The following is a 22,043-nucleotide window of genomic DNA, read 5'->3' as shown; positions in this document are numbered from 1 at the left end:
AATCCCCTGTCATTTTATATAGAGGATTAAAAACCATAATCAAAGACTGACCAGGTGGTCTCTGTGCTTGCAACAGTATAATTTAAAGGTTGAGCACATATCTGGTAAGAACAATGTAGTTGCTGGTTATTTATCCCGTTGTGAATCATTGGATTCAACCCCGGGATAACTAATCTTCTCAGATAACATGTTAAGTAGTGTAACTTTTCAATTTTAAACATACATAAGTTGGAGAGAGGAAAAAGTAACGTAAGACAGAGAGAGGGAGTGGAAGCTTATAAGCCTCTGAAGAGGGTTGTTTTTCACGACTTGAGAATGCCTTGGCTAAGCTAATTCTTTTATCGTTCCAATCGGTCCTGTAACGAAACAAGGGGGCCTATTTCAGAGACATACGTGTACGCAGCCAAAGAGGCCCCTACTCGATATCCCTATAGAGATGACGTAATATGTTTTCGTCTCAGACTTGTACATCCATTCACCCTGGTATGCATATTCACTCATATAAAACTATTTATTCGCTTTTGAGACGTAGCGGCGTGTTAGAGAGTGTAGCATTGCTCTCAAATCTCTCTCTCTCTCTCAAATCTCTCTCGCTCGCTTGTTCGCGAGACTGTTTTATTAACGTAATGTAACTCACATTTATATATGAGGTGGTCACTCATTATTATATAATTCTTTGTGATATATGTGTTGCTTGTGGAATCTGAGCATAGTGTTATTAATATTATTTTTATGAAGGTGCCTATGAAAGTGTTGAAGATTGTAACAGGCCTTTCTTTTGAGTGAGAAGTTGCAACTGCGCATACAGGTATTTTACAAATGTTTTGAAGTGCACTTTGAGGTTTTATTTTACAGTGTTTGGATATAATTATTTTAGTTATGCATTTTTCTTTTGCTTTGTTCTTTTGACATGCCCATTTTATATGCTTAATGTTTGTACTGTCAATGCTTTAATTGTTTTCATGTTATGCATTATGTGTTTTTGCATTGTCTTTATTTTGTTGAATTAGTTTGAATTATTTTGATTGTGTAAATTTTGAATCTTACACTTGTGAATTAATTTGTATTTAATTAAATTTCATTTCAAATCTAATTATTGCTTTGTAATTTGAATTAATTAATTTTCTTGATAAATTTTGATTTATATTTGCTTAATAATTACTTAAAGAATTGTGAATTTCACTTATAAATTTTGAATTTAGAAATAAATTTTTGTGTTTAATATTTATATGAGCATTTTATTATACCACCAGTATTATACTTTATTTTCGTTTAGATAGAAATATAGAGTGGTAATTGTGCCGTTTCCCTCAGATGAATCAGAATCAGGGAGATACTTAGATTTGAAATTACAGAAGGAGTGATACCCTTTAATTAAGATTACCTCACATCTATTTTAATGAACTTAGACTGATTGTTTTCTTGACTGCTCAGTTCTAAAAGGGATCACTACCTTTAGAGAATTCAGTCGTTTAGTATTTGTGATGCAGGGTCAGGTGTCTGGCTGTAGTGAGCTAAGCAATAACCAAGTACTTGATCAAACTGTGCCTCAAGTACAAAAGGTGTCCTAGACCCAGGAATAAAAAGGGTCTCTTGCACTAATAAGTACAAATGGTAAGTTTAGTAACCAGATACTTGGCAATTTGGGTTAACAAATATTAATGGTGTCCAGACCCAGATCTATGGCTACTTTCCCCAAGTATTAACGGTTTCCAGAACCAGATACTCCTTGACCACTTCGTCACAATGTATATTGTGACGAAGTGGCGTAGAGTATCTGGTTCTGGATACCATTAATACTTGGTGCATGAAATAGTCAAAGATCTGTGTCTGGACATCATTAGTATTTGTTAACCCAAATTGCCAAGTATCTGGTTACTACACTTACCATTTGTACTTGCTAATACAAGAGACCCTTTTATTCCTGGGTCTGGGACACCCTTTGTACTTAGGGCACAGTTCATTCAAGTACCTGGTTGTTACTTACCTCACTACAGACAGACATCTGACCCTTCATCACAAATACTAAACGACTGAATACTCTAAAGGTAAGAGTGATCCCTTTTTTCTAACTGAACAGTCAAGAAAACAATCAGTCTAAGTTCATTAAAATATGTGTGAGGTAATCTTAATTAAAGGGTATCACTCGTGCAAATTCAAATTTAAGTATTTCCCTGATTCTGTTTTATTTGTGGGAAACGTCACAATTATCACTCTATATTTCTACCTAGACAAAATAAAATATAGCTGGTGGTTCAATGAAATACTCATATGAATTTTAAATACAAAAGTTTATTTCTAAATTCAAAATTTATAAGTGAAATTCACAATCTCAGGGAAATTGTTATTACTTGAAAACAAAAGTTTAATTAATTCTTGAAGTAATTATTAAGCCAAAATTAAATCAAAGTTTATCAAGAAAATTAATTAAATTAAATCATAAAGCAATAATTAAATTTGAAATTAAATTTAATTAAATGCAAGTTAATTCACAAGTGTAAGATTCAAAATGTACACAATAGAATATTATTCAAACTAATTAAACAAAATAAAGACAATGCAGAAAAACATAATGCATAATATAAAAACAATTAAAGCATTGACAGTACAATCATTAAGCATATAAAAAAAATGGAATATGTGAAAAGAACTAAGCAAAAGATAAATGTTTAGAAATAATAAAACGTTGAAGTGCACTTCACAACATTTGTAAATACCTTATCACAGCTGCAGCGTCAATCAAAAGGCCTGTTACAATTTTACACTTTTTCACTATTTTCGTGGCGCCTTCACTAAAACCAATAAATGCAATACTATGTTCAGATCCCACAAACAACACATATATTACTAAGAATTATATAAAAATGAGTGACCAGCTCGTTACGTTAAGTTACTGAGACAGCCTAGCGAGCGAGCGAGAGCGAGAGAGAGAGATTCTTAGAGAGAGAGAGAGAGTATAACGCACGCCGCCTATGCCTCAAAGCGAAAGAAGACAGTCTCTCACCCATAAGCGTATAGTCTATAGTTGAAGGCGAAAACATATTACGTCATCTCTATAGGAATAGCTATGAATAAGGACCCTTGTTCCATTCACAGGACCTACCGCGATGGAAAAAAACTAGCTTAGCTTATCTATTTACTAGGGGCTGAATAACATTGCGGCTTGGGGGTCTTACGCTTGTTTTGCGCCGATAAAGAAATCACCTAGCTAAGACATTCTCAAAGAGCAAAAACAAACTCTGTTCCAAAGGCTTATGAGCTTTCACTCTCTGTAAGTCTTACGCACTTCAAAATGAAAAATGGATCACTTAAGGCATGTTGTCTTTAAATTTGGGAAATCTGAACACAGAAATAAACATTTCACACCATGATACACAAGTTCTGATGTGAATTAATCATATTACCAGAATTATAATTGCATTCTAAACTTACATTATAAGATTCCTCCCCCCAGAAGATTAGTTATTCCGGGGTTGAATCCAACGATTCACAACGGGATAAATAATCGGCAACTACATTGTTCTTACCAGATATGTGCTCAACCTTTATATTATACTGTTGCAAGCACAAAGACCACCTGGTCAGTCTTTGATTATGATTTTTCATCCGCTGTATGAATGACAGGGGATTGTGATCAGACAACACTAAGACCTCTTCATTCCGAGGTCTGTTCACATACACTTCAAACTTTTTCAATGCTGTGATTAAGGCTAGAGTTTCCTTTTCAATAGTTGCATAGTTTTTTCTGATGCTTTTTCAGTTTCGAGGACAGGAAACACACAGGGTGTAGAAGGTTATTTTCATCTTCTTGAAGTAGAACAGCTCCAATTCCACAATCAGAGGCATCAACTTGTATCACAAATTTCTTATTAAAGTCTGGAGCTTGAAGCACGGGTCTTGAAGTTAAAATGGCTTTTACCTTCTCAAAGGATTCTTGACATTCTGGAGTCCAAACAAACTTAGCTTTGGGACTAGTTAAGTCTGTCAAGGGAGCTACTACGGCTGAGAAATTTGGACAGAAACGACGATAGAATCCAGCCATGCCCAAAAATCTTTGTAGTTGCTTCCTAGTAGTAGGAGGGGTAGCCTTACGGATACCTTCCACATTAGCATTCACCGGAGCGAGAAGGCCTTTTCCAACTTCAAACCCAAGGTACTGTTAGTCCTGCCTCTTGTAGTTTCTTGAAAACTTTCTTCAGGATCTGCAGATGTTCTTCCCATGTTGTAGAGTAAATGACTATGTCATCAAGGTATACACCTACTCCTTCTATAGATCCTAGCAGTTGATCCATCACTCGTTGAAATGTGGCTGGTGCATTCATCAGACCAAATAGCAATACAGTATACTGATACAATCCAAAAGGAGTAATAAAAGCTGACAGCAACCTTGCATTTTCATCTAAGGGTATCTGATAATATCCCTTCAATAAGTCTATCTTGGAAACAAACTTGGCTTGCCCAATATTATCAAGTAACTGATCTATAAGAGGCAAGGGATAATTGTCAGCCACACTAATGGAATTCAGTTTCCTATAATCAGTACACATCCTAAAGGAGCCATCAGGTTTCTTCACTAACACACATGGAGAACTGAAGTGACTTGAACTGGTTCTGCTAATCCATGTTGCAGCAAATACTGAACTTCTTTTCTTCAGAACATCTCGATGATAAGGTGATAAGCAATAAGCTCTTTGTTTGAACGATTTTCCATCCTCTTTGATCTTGATTTCATGTTTGGTCAGGTTAGTACGTCTGGGCACATCTGCAAAAATCTCTGTGAAGCTTCTAATCACTTCACTCAATTCCTCACCTTGTTCAACATTAAGATGTTTCAGTTTATCCTCCAAATTTTCCAAAATTGAAGAATTATTCATCTTGCTTTCAGCTCCCAATTCATAGCCGTCATCGTCTTCTGTAGATGAAGTTGTCTGTATTATTGACACAGTTTCAGTTCTAGTTTCTGAGAAGTAAGGTTTCAAAAAGGTTCACATGTATCTTCCTCTGTCGTTTTCTTCTTTCTGGAGTTTCAATCACATAAGTTCTATCACTTGACTTCTCAATTATCCTGTAGGGACCTTGAAATTTATTTGTAAGGGGAAATCTCTTGACTGGCAGAAACACTAACACCTGTTGACCAACACTAAAACTTCTTAGCTTAGTCTTTCTGTCATAGTTCCTTTTCATTTTCTCTGACTCATTTTCAGATTTTCTAAAGAGAATTTTCTAATCTCTTCCAACCTTTTCCTTAAGTTCTTCACATACTCTCCTTGGATTTCCTCTTTATTTTCTACCCAATTTTCTGCAAGAATCTTCAAAGGTCCTCTCACTTCTCTTCCAAAAATCATCTCATTGGGTGAACATCCCATGCTTTCTTGATAAGCATTCCTAACTTCAAATAACATTAAGGGTAAACCAACATCCCATTCTCTTCCTGACTCAGAACAATACTTTGTCAACATACTTTTCAATGTCTGGTGGAACCTTTCCAAGGCACCTTGAGTTTCTGGATGATAAGCAGTTGATAACTGTTGTTTTACCCCTAATAAGTTCATCACATCCTGGAATAACTTGGAAGTAAAGTTCGTTCCTCTATCACTTTGTACAATTTCTGGTATACCAAACTTGGAGAAAAACTCCAATAGTTTCTCAGCAACTATCTTGGCAGATATGTTTCTGACAGGGATCGCTTCAGGATATCTGGTAACAGGACACATTAATGTCAACAGATATTCATTTCATTTCTTCGTCTTCGGAAGCGGTCCAACCATATCTATAATCACCTTGTTAAAGGGTTCTCCTCTAACTTCTATAGGTTGTAAGGGGGCTTTCTGAATGGTTTCATTAGGTTTTCCAGCTATCTGGCAGGTATGACACTCTTGACAGAACCTGCTAACATCTTTATGAAGTCCAGGCCAGAAAAAATATCTCATGATCTTCTCCACAGTCTTCCTGACTCCCATATGTCCAGATTCATGAGCTACTGCCACCACTTGCTTTCTCAATGGACATGGAATCAAAATCTGATGATATTCGCCCCATTCAGCATTTCCGGGTATATCTGAAGGTTTATACTTCCTCATCAGTAAACCTTCCTTCAGATAATAACAGGTAGGAGTTTGTTGCATCTCTTCCTGATCAACAACTATGAAGAACAAATCAGCTAAAGATGCATCCCTCTTCTGCAAGTCCATTAGCTTCTCTCTTGTTACCTGTCCAACTTCAATAGTTGAAGCATCAATATCTGCTACCTCAGCTACTGCAGTTTCCCGACTATCTTCAGGAACACCTTGACTACTCGGAGTCTTTTCAGGAACAACAGATTCTTCATTTTCTTGGGAAATCCTTTCTTGGTCAGCTCCATGGTTGGCATCACTCCCCTGGAACAATTGTTCTAAGTTCAAAGATCCTTCACTAGATCCATCTTGGGCGTGCAAATCCTCAGTTTCTTCACCAACAGTCGTAATTCTCCTCATACTTCTGGTAGTTACACAACTAGGGAACAGGTGGGGGTTATTCTTCTCCAACTCTACCGTAGGACTAATCCTCAACGGTTTGTCTGTCACTACAGGACAAGGAACAAATGGAACACCACCAACTTCATTTCCCAACAGAACATGTACACCTTCCACAGCCAGTGAGTCCTTTACAGCAAAATCAACACTCCCTGTCACCAATTCACAGGACAGGTGTAAGCGGCATATAGGAGTTACTTCCTCTCCTCCTATACCCTTCAATATAACTGAATCTCCAGTGAGATTCTTCTCCAACATTGGGTGAGCACCACGTAACACCACACTATGGTTGCTCCCTGTATCACGTAAAATCTTGACTGGTACCTGCACACTCTCTTCCTGAGTTGCCAGTGTACCCTCATAGATATATGGCTTAAAGCCTCCAAACTGCTCAGCCACTCACTGCTTGAAGTTACATTTCCACTGGTTGCTAAACACTCAGCTTGTTTAGTTTCAGTCCTCCCTGTAGACGGACTCTTCCCCACATTGTTCTTACAGTCTGTTTGACCTGGTCACCTCTTACTATTTGACCAACAGGCTTGGACTGCTGATAATTCCAATAACACTCCTGACTGAAATGTCCTGCTCTTCCACACTTGAAGCAGACAACATTAGGCTTTTGCAACTGTCTTGCAAAATTAGATGAGGATTTCACATTAGTTTGCTGAGGAGTATTATTACTTGTAGGTTTCCCACTTATATAATTGTTCCTGAAACCTGGATGAGACTTAAAACCTGGGCGTGGTTGATTCTGGTACTTGACATTATAATTATGCCTGCTACTAATTATATTGTAGTCCTCACTCAGTGTAGCAGCTTTGTCAAGTTTTTTAACCTCTCTCTCTCTCAAATAGGCTCTTATATGCTCAGGAATACCTTTAAAATATTGCTCTAAAACAACTAACTCTTCTAACTCTTCAAAAGTTGTAACTTTAGCTGCCTCCAACCATCTTTTAAAACACCTTCTCACTTTATAAGCATAATCCAAGAAAGTTACTTTTTCATCCTTTCTTAAGTTTCTGAATCTTTCATTGTAGTACTCTGGGGTCAACTGGTATACTTGTAGCACATTATGTTTGAGCACCTTATAGTCTTTACACTGATCAGCTGTTAAGGCTAGATAAGCACTTCTCCCTTTACCAATCAAGACACTTTGTAGCAAAACTGACCATTTATCTTCTGGCCATCCCATACCTGAAGCCACTTTCTCAAAGTGATCAAAGAACTCATCTGGAGCCTCTTCAGTAAACTTAGGGATTAACTTCTGCACTCTTACTACATCAAATGCAGGGTCTTGATTACCATGGTTAGGGTTAGACAGTGTTGCAGGTAATGTGGATCTAGCTCTTATCAATTCCATCTCCCTTTCATGTCTTGCAATTTCTCTTTCCTCTTTTATCCTTTGCCTTTCATCTTCTGCAGCTTTTTCTTCTTCTCTTTCTCTTCTTTCTTGTTTTTCCCTGTCTATTCTGTCTTTTTCAGCTTGTATTCTCTCTCTTTCAGCCTGTATTTTCAGCTTAATCAAACTTTCTTCTGCTTCTATGCGTCTGAGTTCCAACTCTGCATCACTTTTCTCTTTCTTTTCTACTTGTTTATTATTAAGATCAGCCTGTGCTACATTCAACAACTCTTGAGCCAATTCTAACTCATCATCATCAGTTATTCTACCAGAGTCTATCAATGCTTGCATGACAATGCATTTGATTTGTGCTTTTATCATGCTACTAGTCACATGACAACCACATGCTGCTGCTAAAGCACTCCACTGTGCCTTAGTCAGAGTAGTTTCAGACAACACTTGGATGGAAGGGGCTGCTAAGAATTCCTGAGTATCGAATGGAGCCATTTTTCTCAAATATAATTCTTACAATAAAATGCAAAAACAAATATATGGTCACTCTTCTAACAAAATATATTCCTAACACCACCAGTATAAGCTAGAGTGATAATGTGATTTGTTTTCCTCCCTGGTTTCTGGGGATCATTGATATTTGGTACATAAAATGCCAAATATCCCGGGTCTGGGCACCATCAATACTTGTGACGAAGTGGCGTAGAGTATCTGGTTCTGGATACCATTAATACTTGGTGCATGAAATAGTCAAAGATCTGTGTCTGGACATCATTAGTATTTGTTAACCCAAATTGCCAAGTATCTGGTTACTACACTTACCATTTGTACTTGCTAATACAAGAGACCCTTTTATTCCTGGGTCTGGGACACCCTTTGTACTTAGGGCACAGTTCATTCAAGTACCTGGTTGTTACTTACCTCACTACAGACAGACATCTGACCCTTCATCACAAATACTAAACGACTGAATACTCTAAAGGTAAGAGTGATCCCTTTTTTCTAACTGAACAGTCAAGAAAACAATCAGTCTAAGTTCATTAAAATATGTGTGAGGTAATCTTAATTAAAGGGTATCACTCGTGCAAATTCAAATTTAAGTATTTCCCTGATTCTGTTTTATTTGTGGGAAACGTCACAATTATCACTCTATATTTCTACCTAACAAAATAAAATATAGCTGGTGGTTCAATGAAATACTCATATGAATTTTAAATACAAAAGTTTATTTCTAAATTCAAAATTTATAAGTGAAATTCACAATCTCAGGGAAATTGTTATTACTTGAAAACAAAAGTTTAATTAATTCTTGAAGTAATTATTAAGCCAAAATTAAATCAAAGTTTATCAAGAAAATTAATTAAATTAAATCATAAAGCAATAATTAAATTTGAAATTAAATTTAATTAAATGCAAGTTAATTCACAAGTGTAAGATTCAAATGTACACAATAGAATATTATTCAAACTAATTAAACAAAATAAAGACAATGCAGAAAAACATAATGCATAATATAAAAACAATTAAAGCATTGACAGTACAATCATTAAGCATATAAAAAAAATGGAATATGTGAAAAGAACAAAGCAAAAGATAAATGTTTAGAAATAATAAAACGTTGAAGTGCACTTCACAACATTTGTAAAAATACCTTATACACAGCTGCAGCGTCAATCAAAAGGCCTGTTACAATTTTACACTTTTTCACTATTTTCGTGGCGCCTTCACTAAAACCAATAAATGCAATACTATGTTCAGATCCCACAAACAACACATATATTACTAAGAATTATATAAAAATGAGTGACCAGCTCGTTACGTTAAGTTACTGAGACAGCCTCGCGAGCGAGCGAGAGCGAGAGAGAGAGATTCTTAGAGAGAGAGAGAGAGTAAAACGCACGCCGCCTATGCCTCAAAGCGAAAGAAGACAGTCTCTCACCCATAAGCGTATAGTCTATAGTTGAAGGCGAAAACATATTACGTCATCTCTATAGGAATAGCTATGAATAAGGACCCTTGTTCCATTCACAGGACCTACCGCGATGGAAAAACTAGCTTAGCTTATCTATTTACTAGGGGCTGAATAACATTGCGGCTTGGGGGGTCTTACGCTTGTTTTGCGCCGATAAAGAAATCACCTAGCTAAGACATTCTCAAAGAGCAAAAACAAACTCTGTTCCAAAGGCTTATGAGCTTTCACTCTCTGTAAGTCTTACGCACTTCAAAATGAAAAAATGGATCACTTAAGGCATGTTGTCTTTAAATTTGGGAAATCTGAACACAGAAATAAACATTTCACACCATGATACACAAGTTCTGATGTGAATTAATCATATTACCAGAATTATAATTGCATTCTAAACTTACATTATAAGAATAATATATATATCCTATATATATATATATACTATTATATATATATATATAATATATATATATATCATATATATATATATATATATATAATTTTATATATACACATACACTCAATATATATATATAAATATATATATATATATATATATATATATATATATATAAAATCTTTCCCTTATGTGGTGATACCTATGTTTGCTAGACATTTGTTACTGCCTCTTTCATCAGTGGAATGCTTATTCACGGATGAAACCCAAGAGCTGGAGACTCATTTACCCATTCATATGCGTACACAGAAGTATCATTGGCCTCATTTATTTGTATGCATGTACATATTTATAGTTGCATAAATGCATATTGACAGTTACTCAATGTTCCATAATAGCTGCTGAAACCCGAGTAACAGAATTTGGTGAATTATAAGTTTTGTAGATTTTAACTGATTTTAATTATACAGTTCACGTTGATGAGCACCCTTACGTCATAGAATTTTCAAGAAAATTACGGACATCAATCTACCTCCTTCATATTTTTTGAAGCAATAAATTTTTTTTTTTTTTTTTTTTTGTCAAGTAATAAACTTTTTTTTTTGGTGCATTATGAATCTTTGAGGTATTGTAACTTTTTTGTGTGTTCTTGCCTTTTGGTCCTCCGTATTTTCATAAGTAACGAAACAGGATACCCCTTCCGTAATGAATTAACACGTTATGAACGTCTCGGTCACCGTTAGATGATTGCAGTTTACCCCGTGATGGGGTCGTAAGCTGTGGATCGGGATGAATGTGGCATAGCAGTGCCTGGCCCAGAAAGAAGGATTTTGGGCGGGTGGATTTGAGGAGGGAGTCGGGCATGGTCGGAGGAGGAGGGGGGTTAGGAGGAGGAGGAGCGTTCATCGGGATGGGACGAGAGGGATGTGGCTGCTGTGGAGAGCGAAGTCACTGGAGTGCCTCTGAGTTGGTTGGCCCTCCCGGACCCCAGCGAGTGAGCGAGTAGTGCCCGCCGCCCGCCCATCACCTCAGCCACCCCCTCCGTACATCTCTCTTCTCTCACCCTTCGCCAGTGAGTGAAGGGAGGGCCAGTGTCCTCGACACCAGTAGTAGAGAAGGAGGGATGAGAGAAAGAGAAGGAACAGGATTTGACGACAGAGGCGTGGCATAGGGAAAGTAAGAGCGAGCGATGGGGGAAAGACCGAAGAAAACCGCGATTCTTGACGAGTTGTGCTGTGGTGGTGTCTCCTGAACGGACGTTCTTAGTGAGTGTGTTGCAAAAATGATCGACCTTGATTTACATGCCCTGACTGGGTTGTCGTATTAACCGCATTTGCGTAAATGAGTTATTATGAAACAGTTGTGTATGAAGTGGTAGTTGTTTGTTTTTGTTTTGGGAATGCTACAGAGGTTTTCGTAGAGACTTGTTTATGACTGTTTGTGTGTCTGTGTCTGTGAGTGTAACTGACCTCTGATTCTCTACAAGGTGTAATTTTTCTTTTCCCAAGTGCAGTGGCCTCACATGTGGCAATTTTCACGAATGGAATAAAAATTTTCGAATTTAACGCAGTGTAACATAAAACGCTATCGAGCTGTAGATGAGCTTCAACGCTGTGGAAAGATGTTGCCTTTTAGTTGTCTTCGAAAAAGTTTAGATTAAGTATTTTCTCGACAAGATTTTCGTTTTTGAATCCGACCGTCTGACAAGTGTTTCGCACCGAAGCGTCGCACTTGAACCAAGGCCTCCTGAGCTCGTAGGTAAGTTTGCCTTTTAGCCTTGCCTTGTCTTTTCTAACAAGTTCACCAGTCTCTACTAGTATAGATTTGTGTGCTCATTTGTGTATGTTTATTTGGTCTTTTCAGCTGTATCTAGAATATTCTTTACTCGTATATTTTCGCGTACTTAGCGGAGCTTGCCGTCTTGTTCCATAGAACTATGATCACAGTTGTTAAATGATAAAAATGTCAGTAGTATTTCTTTATAAGTGAGCATTCTGTTACGTTAAAGTCTGCTCCCATCGATAGTACCGATGTCATTGTCAGCTTATTGCTTATGGAAATATGCAAATTTTTTTCAATGATGAAAAAATATACACTTCCCTGCTGAAACATACAATGAAACTTTTCATGTTTTCAGAATACCCCAGGTGGTTGCTTGCTTTCTATGAACCATTTAGATTGTTTCACTTTACGGTCTTGTAATTCAAATGAGATTGTTCAGAGACGGCCATTGTTGAAGATGACTTATGTATGTAGAGAAAGGAACAATGGCAGTATTGTTGTGAAAAGTATTGTCTAGGCTTATTTCAGTCTTGAGAGTTTTATACTTTACATTTCATATATACTAGTTTACCCGTCATCAGCAATATTCATGAGGTAAAAATGTTTCTTTGCATTTTATTTATGGAGATTTTTAATAGCTAAACTTGAAAGATCATTACCTCTTGTCTATCTGCATTACACTCAGAAAAAATAAATATATGATTACTAAGTACGTCGTACATTCGTCATTCGTGACATTATTTGTGTTAAGATGCTGTTCATTAAGGTATCTTGTAAACTTTCATGGGAGCAGATTACCATGGCTTTAGAAAAGACGAGAAATCCTGGTGGCTAAGATGCACTTAGCAAAGAGGGCCGACTCCCTTTGAGGCAAGTGTTGTGTTTTTCTAAGTCTGTCTGTGTGTTTTCGTTGGGATCTGTTTATTCATGTAAGGTTTCATCTTGGCAAATCCGATGACTGCCTCGTTTAAGGAGAATAAGAATTGGATTCTGATGTTTAAACGGTTAATATTACTTCCATCTATTAGTGTCCTGTGACGCAAAACTTGGATTAGTGTATGCTCTGGTTTGCTCTCGGCTCGCATAAGAAGGTATTTTAGAATTTTGGTTTCTTACTAGGAGTCTCCTAGTGACGAAAACGGAATTCTCTCTCTCTTTCTCTCTCCCTCTCTCCCTCTATCTGTGTGTGTGTTTAAATACAGTTTTTGTCGTGTAATACATTCTATGGGGACTCTTCTCTGGCGGCCTCTTTGGCTGAATCATTGGCACGAAAGGAATTCCCCTCATGCCTGATACGGTGTTATCAGATAATTTGTCATACCATACTGAAAAGGAAGTTTACTCCTCGCAGCAATCGAGGCTCCTTTAAATTGACCTTATTCTTGGGAGTGCCCATGTCGCTAGTTACACGTTATATTGCCTTGGAATCTAGAAAACGAATCCGGTGTCTGTTGCTCAGACGTGTAGCAGTTTTAACAAACGCATGCCCCTCTTCCCCTGTTAGAATTTTATGAGAGGCCCATAAAAGTTTTAAAAAATGTTGATTGACGATCCTTTTTGCGAAGCACGTATCCTTCTTTCTGCGTACTTAAAACAACTACCCTGTAATATATTTCTATTCTTATACAAGGGCTTCTCAGCCTGTGTGAAGTGAGGTAAGTGGTTGATCATGGGACGCCGCCTAAAGCCATCTAATAATGCGTATTTGATCTGCAGCACATAGGGATAGGAATATCACGATTCTCATTATTCCCTTCTAAACATCATGGAATTATTATTTCGGTGCCGCAAATATTCCACTTTGGGTTTAGGTTCAAGCAAAGTCCGAGGACAAAACATATCAACACGTATTGTCTTAAAGCGGATCCACACTGTAAAACAAATTTAGTTTTAGTATTTGACGATACAAAATCTGTCGTATCCTGTTACACCAGGTATTTGAAGAGTTTGTTTGCAGTGAAACGGGAAATTGTGAAGATGGTCCGACACCACTTATCTCAGAGGCAGCATCCAGTCCAAGGGATGCAGGGAATGGCTTATGACATGTTTGCAAGTCTCGACAAGCTACCAGCGTGTTACGTGACAATATTTTACATCATCCTTTGACAGTTACGGTTAGCAAGAAGAATGGATATGAGCTCTTAATATTATAATATTGTATATATATATATATATGGATATATATATATATATATATATATATATATATATATATGTATATATATATATATATATATATATATATATATATATATATATATATATATATATATATAATATATATGCAGTATGTATCTACTGTATTTATATAAAAGTATATATAAATATATATCTATCTATATATTATATGTAATATATACTCTCTAATATCTATATATATATATATATCGTATAATAATAGATATAGATATATATATTATTATATATTATATATCTTCTATATCTATATAAAAATGAACTTGCTAAGTAAAGGACATGAAGTCGAAAGGCCTTTAAGAATTCCATCATTTCTCTTTCCTTTTTGGATTTTGTCTTTATTCATATACTTATCACGTTCTATATTTTCGTGATTCAGTTTTACATATATAGGAACGATTGCCTTTCACTTAAATAAGCACCGGTTTTAAATTCTCTGGAGCTGTCTGCCCTCTCTCCTCTGATAGTTGCTGGGTGGAAGTTTGTGGCCTCCGTTGTCCATGGTTCGAGTCTCGGGTAATGGCTAATACAAAGTTAAGGATATCTTAGTTTTACCAGACCACTGAGATGATTAACAGCTCTCCTAGGGCGGCCCGAAGGATTAGATATTTTTACGTAGCTAGGAACCAATTGGTTACCTAGCAACGGGACCTACAGCTTATTGTGAGATCCGACCACATTAGGTATATGTAGAAATGAATTTTTACCTCCAGAAATAAATTCCTCCGGTTCCGCGAAATCCACTCGTCCAACGAAGAATTAATGGCTAATACAATTTATGTATTTGAGTTACACTGAAGAAGACTAACGTCCAGACAACTTGAGTGGTTGTGGTTTAAGAATTCTTAAATGATTTACGTCTGATTGCTAAACTGCTTTAATCTTTCGTAGGTTATTGTTTGTAGATCCTGTCTTCATGAGTATGAGTATGGCACCCTCCTTGATGATCATTATTAATGAAAATAATTGTTAAAGTGTAGTTAATAAAAAGTTTTCCTTCCTTTGTAAAAGTTAACTGCAAATACGAGGGACTAGATTTCAGAGTCTATTTGACGTGCTCGTTCCATCTGTTTCGGGCGAGTCTCAGACATTCGTCCTTCATTCACAGCTACATGCGTACTTATTTTCCGAAGAGGGTAAGTACTTTGAATTTTATAAATACACTAAATACTATTTTGATCCGCTAGACACAGTATTTTGGCATTGACTTTGTAGTTATTATTTGTTTCGTTGTTGTTTTTTATAATGAGTTTAGCTGCTATAGTACTGGTGCTGAAACATACCCATTGTTCTGAAGGGTACATCAAGAACAACTAAGGGCACCATTTCTTCCTTCTTCGCTATTCCATCCATTTTCATTAAAGGGTGGACAGGAATGTCAATTGCCGCCGTCTTTGGTTGGAAGAAAATGAGATTTCATGATACGCTTCGACTGGATGACGTAATCTCTCTCTCTCTCTCTCTCTCTCTCTCTCTCTCTCTCTCTCTCTCTCTCTCTCTCTCTCTCTGAGAACGTAAACCACACCCACATTTTATCTGTATCTGCCTTCACACTATATGCATCGCCCGGGCCATTAACGCACTGTATTTACCAGATAAATTTGGTTGCATGCTTCCACACCCATTTCAGGAGGGAAAATGGTCTGAAAATCGAGCGCTTTTATGCATAGGATATTGTTGCTGATTCGTTAAAATTCTGCTGCTTTCAGGATAAGGTGCACGAATTTCGTGGCTAGAAAGTCAAGTGCATGGTTTTCTTTTTCATTTTTTTGGTGCATAATTTCGCTGCTTTGAAAAATGAGCATATATTTGCTATTTCGGAGAAGGTGAATAATTTTGCTGTTTGGAAAATAATACACAATTCTGCTGCTCTGAAAATAAGGTGCATAATTCTGGTGGTCTGAAAATAATGCACATAATTCTGGTGGTCTGAAAATAAGGTGCATAATTCTGCTGCTTTGAAAATAAGGTGCATAATTCTGCTGCTCTGAAAATAAGGTGCATAATTCTGCTGCTCTGAAAATGAGGTGCATAATTCTGCCGCTATGAGAATAAGGTGCATAATTCTGATGCTCTGAAAATAAGGTGCATAATTCTGCTGCTCTGAAAATAAGGTGCATAATTCTGGTGGTCTGAAAATAAGGTGCATAATTCTGGTGGTCTGAAAATAATGCACATAATTCTACTGCTCTGAAAATAAGGTGCATAATTCTGCTACTCTGAAAATAAGGTGCATAGTTCTGGTGGTCTGAAAATAAGGTGCACAAGTATTCAGCCGCCTTGAAAAGAATGCATCTTACTTCTATTACTTTGGAAATGAAGTGCATAAAATTTCTTGAATTGGTAATAAGGCACAAATTGCTGTTTGGACAGTACGGAGTCAAATTTTGCCGGTTAGGAAACACGGAATGCTAACTCTTCCCGAGAGGTAAGCCGTAAGGTGTGGGAATTTCGTTGTGTCAGACCTCGTGAATGTAAAAGCGGAAAACGATTTGAAGGTGTAGGTTACTAAGGCAGTTTGTCCCACAGTGTGACTGTGTGCTGTGAGATCTAGTCAAACACACGCACCTGACCCTTCTTTTGTGTCCATATTCTTAAATTGTGTCTGGAAAACGATGTATTGAGAAATAATGGAATTTTCAATGTAGTTAGCTTTAATCCTTTGTAAGGTATAGTTCCTGTCCATTCACCAGCAATTAAGGAAGTAAGTGATGTACCTTCATTTTATCATTTTAAGAGAAATGTAGTATCTTTATATTCTCGTGAAGTATTCCCGTATATTCTCGTGAAGTATTCCCGAAAGCCTTTCACATGACCAGGAACTGATCTAATGCCATTTTCCAGAATAATGTGCCAGGCCTTTCCTGTTTTCATTCATTCATCTGTTCATAGAAAGTGATTTGTGCACGATTATGGAGGCGGAATTTGTAACCTATGTATTTAGGTATAGATGCAATGATTGTGACTAGGTGGGTACAGTTGCACGTTTTGTTAGAGAATGCTTAATGCTTATGCGTACTATAATCTTTTGTTCCTTACAGCAGGATGTACGAAGGCAAACAATAACCATACAAGATTGACAGCCACGTCTTGTGTTACAATAATCGCTTCACCATGACCGAGTTCTTATTGATTTCCTTAAATTATCCATCCCTGAGCACGAAGGAACCCAGCCCATTCATCCTTAGTGGAAGAACATTCCGGATTATGGTTCATCACACTCACACACTGGCTTGGGCTTACGCGGTTGAAAAACAATGGTTGGGCAACACATAGGTTGAAGGGCCTCCGTTAATGGCACCATTGTTCCACATTAAGTGACCGAAATCCTTGTCGTTTCGGTGGCATGGCTCCGAGTATAATTAGGAATTAGGAAATAATAAGAATTTTAGACGACGATTGTTTCTCTCTCTCTCTCTCTCTCTCTCTCTCTCTCTCTCTCTCTCTCTCTCTGTATCACGTATTCATTGTTGGATCACTCAAACCGATAAACTGAAGTAGAGCGGGTTTTCACGTGTAGTAATTCTTTCCTCTTTCATGGACGATGTTAATCTATATGACATATGTATTTGAGTCACCAGTGTTTCCATCTTATCAATATTGTATTGGCATCAATAGTTTATCGTCCTCGGGACGTGCATTGTTTAAAACGGATTATTACACTTGTACGTTTGTTCTCTATTAATTTAGATGGCCATGTTTGAAAGCTGTAGATGAAAGCCACTTTTGTTTCAAAGGTAAATTGTGGAATTCTGATGCTCTATTTTCATTACCCAGAAAATGCGACCACTGCCGCCTGTCCCTACAAGTAATAAAAAGGTCTAATTTAGAGTTTCAGACACGTAAATATAAGCTGCAGAGTTTCAATTATGCTCTTTGAAATGTTAAGGAATCGGATACCAAAGTTAAATTGAGGAACTAAATTCAAGATATGGCATATTGTAATCTTGCGTTTTATATATGAATTCCGGCCTGCTTTGTTAACGTTCAGAAAAAGCCTAGTGGTCTGTGCGCTTGTTGCTGTGATACAGAAATAAGAGAATTGGCGCTCAGGCCATCTGAATGGAAGCTGACAGATTAGATTACCCCTCTGCGGTGGCTAAATCCCACATTTTTGGTCTCCTTCGCAGCCGAGTCGCCAACTGTCGGTGGCTCTGCTTTTGGTAATTGAATATGCAACCTCATCATGTTTTTTCCGTTTTTTTTTTTTTTATTTAAAGGGAAGGTTGTTTTACCTTTCCGTTTGTTCTCTGGTCTGTCGCTTATGTTTCTTATCGAGATGGTGATTTCGATGCACGTTTATCATAATGGATATAAATCATTAGATTCTCTCTCTCTCTCTCTCTCTCTCTCTCTCTCTCTCTCTCTCTCTCACACACATACACACACACCCCGCATCTCCTCTGACGTAAATTTTGTTAAGCCTCTTCCTTCACTAATGTACTTCACTTGTTGGGCCTGTTATTTATCCAATCTCTCTTCTCCTCGTCCTATTCAAAAACGCCAATTTCCTATTTTCTCCCCAATTTATTTCATTTTCCACATAGGTTCATCTTCTCTTTCTGTCCTCTCATCCATTTGGATATACTCCTTGACCTCCGTGAAAAGTGGCCATGGTTGAATCTCTCCATCTCGGACCGACTGGAAAACAACGAAAATGATTGTAGTTTTTTGTTGTCGAACAGAAGAACGTAGAATTTAGATGGGAATAGAAGTTCTTAGGGGACGCGTTGTTTGGTATCATGCCGGTCAGATGATACCTGATATAGGTTTTGTTCTTGAATAAACGATTGGGGAGGGGAACAGAATATGTAAATTTGTACCTAAACATAAAAATAGAGAGAAACTACGCAATTTTTACGCCCGCCTAGGTATTTGATAGACGCGTGACAGGTATAATTTTTCTACTTGAAATAAATAGTGGAGAGCCTAAAGATGTAACTTTTCAACTTAAGTGATGGAAGAACGGCAAATGTCATTTTTACCCTTAGGTGATGTAGTGACGACAGATATAATTTTTCCACTTAAACTGATGGAAAAGACTGGGAGAAATAAAGTTCTAAGTAGTATACATTTTGTAATCGGAAAAGAAGCATGTGATAGGGTACCGCGGTACGAGTTTTGGAAATCTCTACCAGAATAGGAATTGTCAGGAAATACACAAGATTTGTGAGAGCTATGTATAAGAGAGCAGGAACAGTCAGGCATAAAGTGTCTTGACAGGCACAGAATACATGGCTGGTGGATTTCACGGGTTTCATCTGCTCGTGGATATTGTGACATGAGTCAAAGCGTCATCCACCCAGGTGGATACCCTATCAGAAGAAACAAGTGGTCAGATGTCGGAAAGAAGTTAATGAACCGGATGGCTAGCACTCTCTGCAGCAATTCCTTTACTGGGAAAGGGTAATAGCGTCAGCTGGTCCAAGAAAAGGGCTTGTGGACAGGAACCTTAACTTTCAAGATATACTGAGAACTGGAATGCTTTAGCCCCTTGACGCCACCCCTCTCAAGTAGGGAAAAGGCATATTGTGAATATTTATAAAGTCACGATAAACAAAGCAAATGAAACTGTCTCTCAAGTATCACATCCCTAAATATCCCCAAGAGATACTCTTGGACTAGTAGCTGCTGAGCAAGAGTGCAGATCCTTCATGTTATGCAATTCTCTTGATTATCTTCAGTGCTTACAACAAAAACTCATTATCACCCGGAGAAAATGTTGATGAAATAGATGGCTTTGGAAACAAACTGCTGAGCTAATTAACAGCTCATTATCAACAAGTTATAAAGTTTTTAAATAATCAGAATAAATTCATGACTTCACATTACTGAAGAATAGAAAAATTTTTTATACACACTGCAGCGAATGTGATTTATTGAGCTTATGTCGAGGCGCGATGTTTTACAACTTGCAGAATTATTGGACCTATAAAGCAGACAGATATTGCCCTTCAGCTCATATCGCCCAAGATGTCATTAACGTTCATTTGGAATAGCTTCTGTTAACACGGAACCAAATCTTAAAGCCACAAACCTTATGTATTGAAAGCTATTTTAAACTATTCCTTGAGGCGTCTTCTAAACCCGATCTCAGAGACCTCTCCTCAAGACCCTTCCCAGGGACGTCACGAAGTCCCTTCCCATGGGTGTCTCCTAAATCCGTTCTCAGAGGCAACTTAACAGACTGAGGGGCGTCTGTTTAGCCCGAAGCTCTGTTTCTCCAAAACTGAAGTGTGATTGATGGGTGCTTGAGAAGGCGCAGTTTCTTTTGTTTTATGGCTGCTGCTTCTGAAGAAGGTCCTCTCGCAGGAGGAAGAGGTAGAAGGAATTTTGAGGTATGCATCACACGAACCTCGTTCATTAAAAGGATAACTTCCACGCCTCTCTCTCTCTCTCTCTCTCTCTCTCTCTCTCTCTCTCTCTCTCTCTCTCTCTGTAATTAGATCCTGGTTCCCAGACTTCCTACAGTAGTGGGATATCTTGTGGAGCTATATTCTACTATTATTCTACTATTAGAAAATCTTTTAATTATTTTTCCCAATTGACAATAGCTTTCTCATAATTGATTTAAGCGCCTCAGTGGCGTGATCGGTATGGCCTTAGCTTGCCACCTCTGTGGCCGCGAGTTTGATTCTCGAGCAATCCATTGAGGGTTGAGAGAGGTGTATTTCTGGTGATAGTTCACTCTCGACGTGGTTCGGAAGTCACGTAAAGCCGTTGGTCCCGTTGCTGAATAACCACTGGTCCCATGCAACACAACAACGCCATACAAACAAACTCATAATTGATTTGCATTAAAGATCTCAAAAATGGTAACATCATAAGCGTAATAGCCCTTAATGTCTTTGTGGTCAGTGAAAGATATTTTTGTTCTTCAGCTCTGTCGAAATTGCGTCTGCGTGTGCTTGATGTGTATGCATCTGTTAGTCACACTGCCTGTTTTGTCTGTCCCTATCATTGTATGCATGTCGTTGTACTTGGATGATTAAAGTACAGTTATTTAAAGTCAGTACCAGGCCTGAACTCCGTAGCTAACAATGGAGGATATCACTGTAGTTTTTGCTGGTGTTTATATTTCGAAGTTAATGAGGGATATTACTGCTGCTTTTGCTGTTCGGAATTACTCCTCATGTAATTGATTGTTTTGATTCCTGTTGCCGCTGTTAATTTGATGATTATATTTAATGATCTCACTAATATCAGTATAATTAATATTCATTATTTTTATTCGTTTTTAAAAGAACGTTAAAAGTGTCTTTCTTAGATATACATTTGTTTTCCATTATTTTTTCGAATAAATGATATAAACTGTGCAGAAAAGTTTCTAAGATTTTGGATGATGAATAAGGAAAATGATGAAATTGGAAGTAAAGAGGGAACATAGCTGGATTGATGATACACATACGTAGGCCAAACTTTCTCGATACGTTAAAAAAGAAAAAAAAAAATCTGGTAAGCTAAATTACATATGCCTTGTTTGTAACTTGTACGGTTTATTGGATTCCATTTCTGGAAAGGAACTTCTACTAATTTTAGGTTTCTGTTAAAGGAATTCAAGAGAAATAAATGGAACTATATTTCAAACGTGAGCGTAAAATCTAGCTTTGAAACAGCGCCTAATCATAAAGAAATATGACAGAAATCAGCAGCATAAATTAACCAGTAAAAAATTCGCCGAAGTTTCTTTGGCGGAATCGAGTTTTCTGTACAGCGTATAATGCTACAGAGGGCTGTAATTTGGTATATTTGACGATTGGAGGGTGGATGATCAACATACCAATTTGTAGCCCTCTAGCCAAAGTAGTTTTTAAGATCTGAGGGCGGAAGGAAGGACCA

General features: G+C 37.4%; 1 protein-coding gene across 5 annotated transcripts in view; it reads left to right on the top strand.

Moving 5' to 3' along the window:
• The window catches only part of LOC135221710 (rho GTPase-activating protein 21-A-like), a 669,873-nt gene that overhangs the window by 30,446 nt on the left and 617,384 nt on the right, over positions 1 to 22,043 (top strand). The window contains exons 1-2 of one of the 5 annotated variants that reach the window (XM_064259473.1): positions 11,236 to 11,402; positions 11,740 to 11,984. The exons of 1 other annotated variant lie outside the window; for it this stretch is intronic. The gene's annotated coding sequence lies outside the window, so the exon portion shown is untranslated. Of the gene's footprint in view, positions 1 to 11,235; positions 11,492 to 11,734; positions 11,985 to 22,043 lie in introns of those variants that run through there. 3 more of the 5 variants (XM_064259475.1, XM_064259472.1, XM_064259474.1) reach the window with 3 other exon arrangements.

Source organism: Macrobrachium nipponense, chromosome 3, assembly GCF_015104395.2.
Source record: "Macrobrachium nipponense isolate FS-2020 chromosome 3, ASM1510439v2, whole genome shotgun sequence".
Classification (NCBI taxonomy): Eukaryota; Metazoa; Arthropoda; class Malacostraca; order Decapoda; family Palaemonidae; genus Macrobrachium; species Macrobrachium nipponense.
Note: the sequence above shows the minus strand (reverse complement) of the source record. Positions and strands in the feature narration are given on the sequence as shown.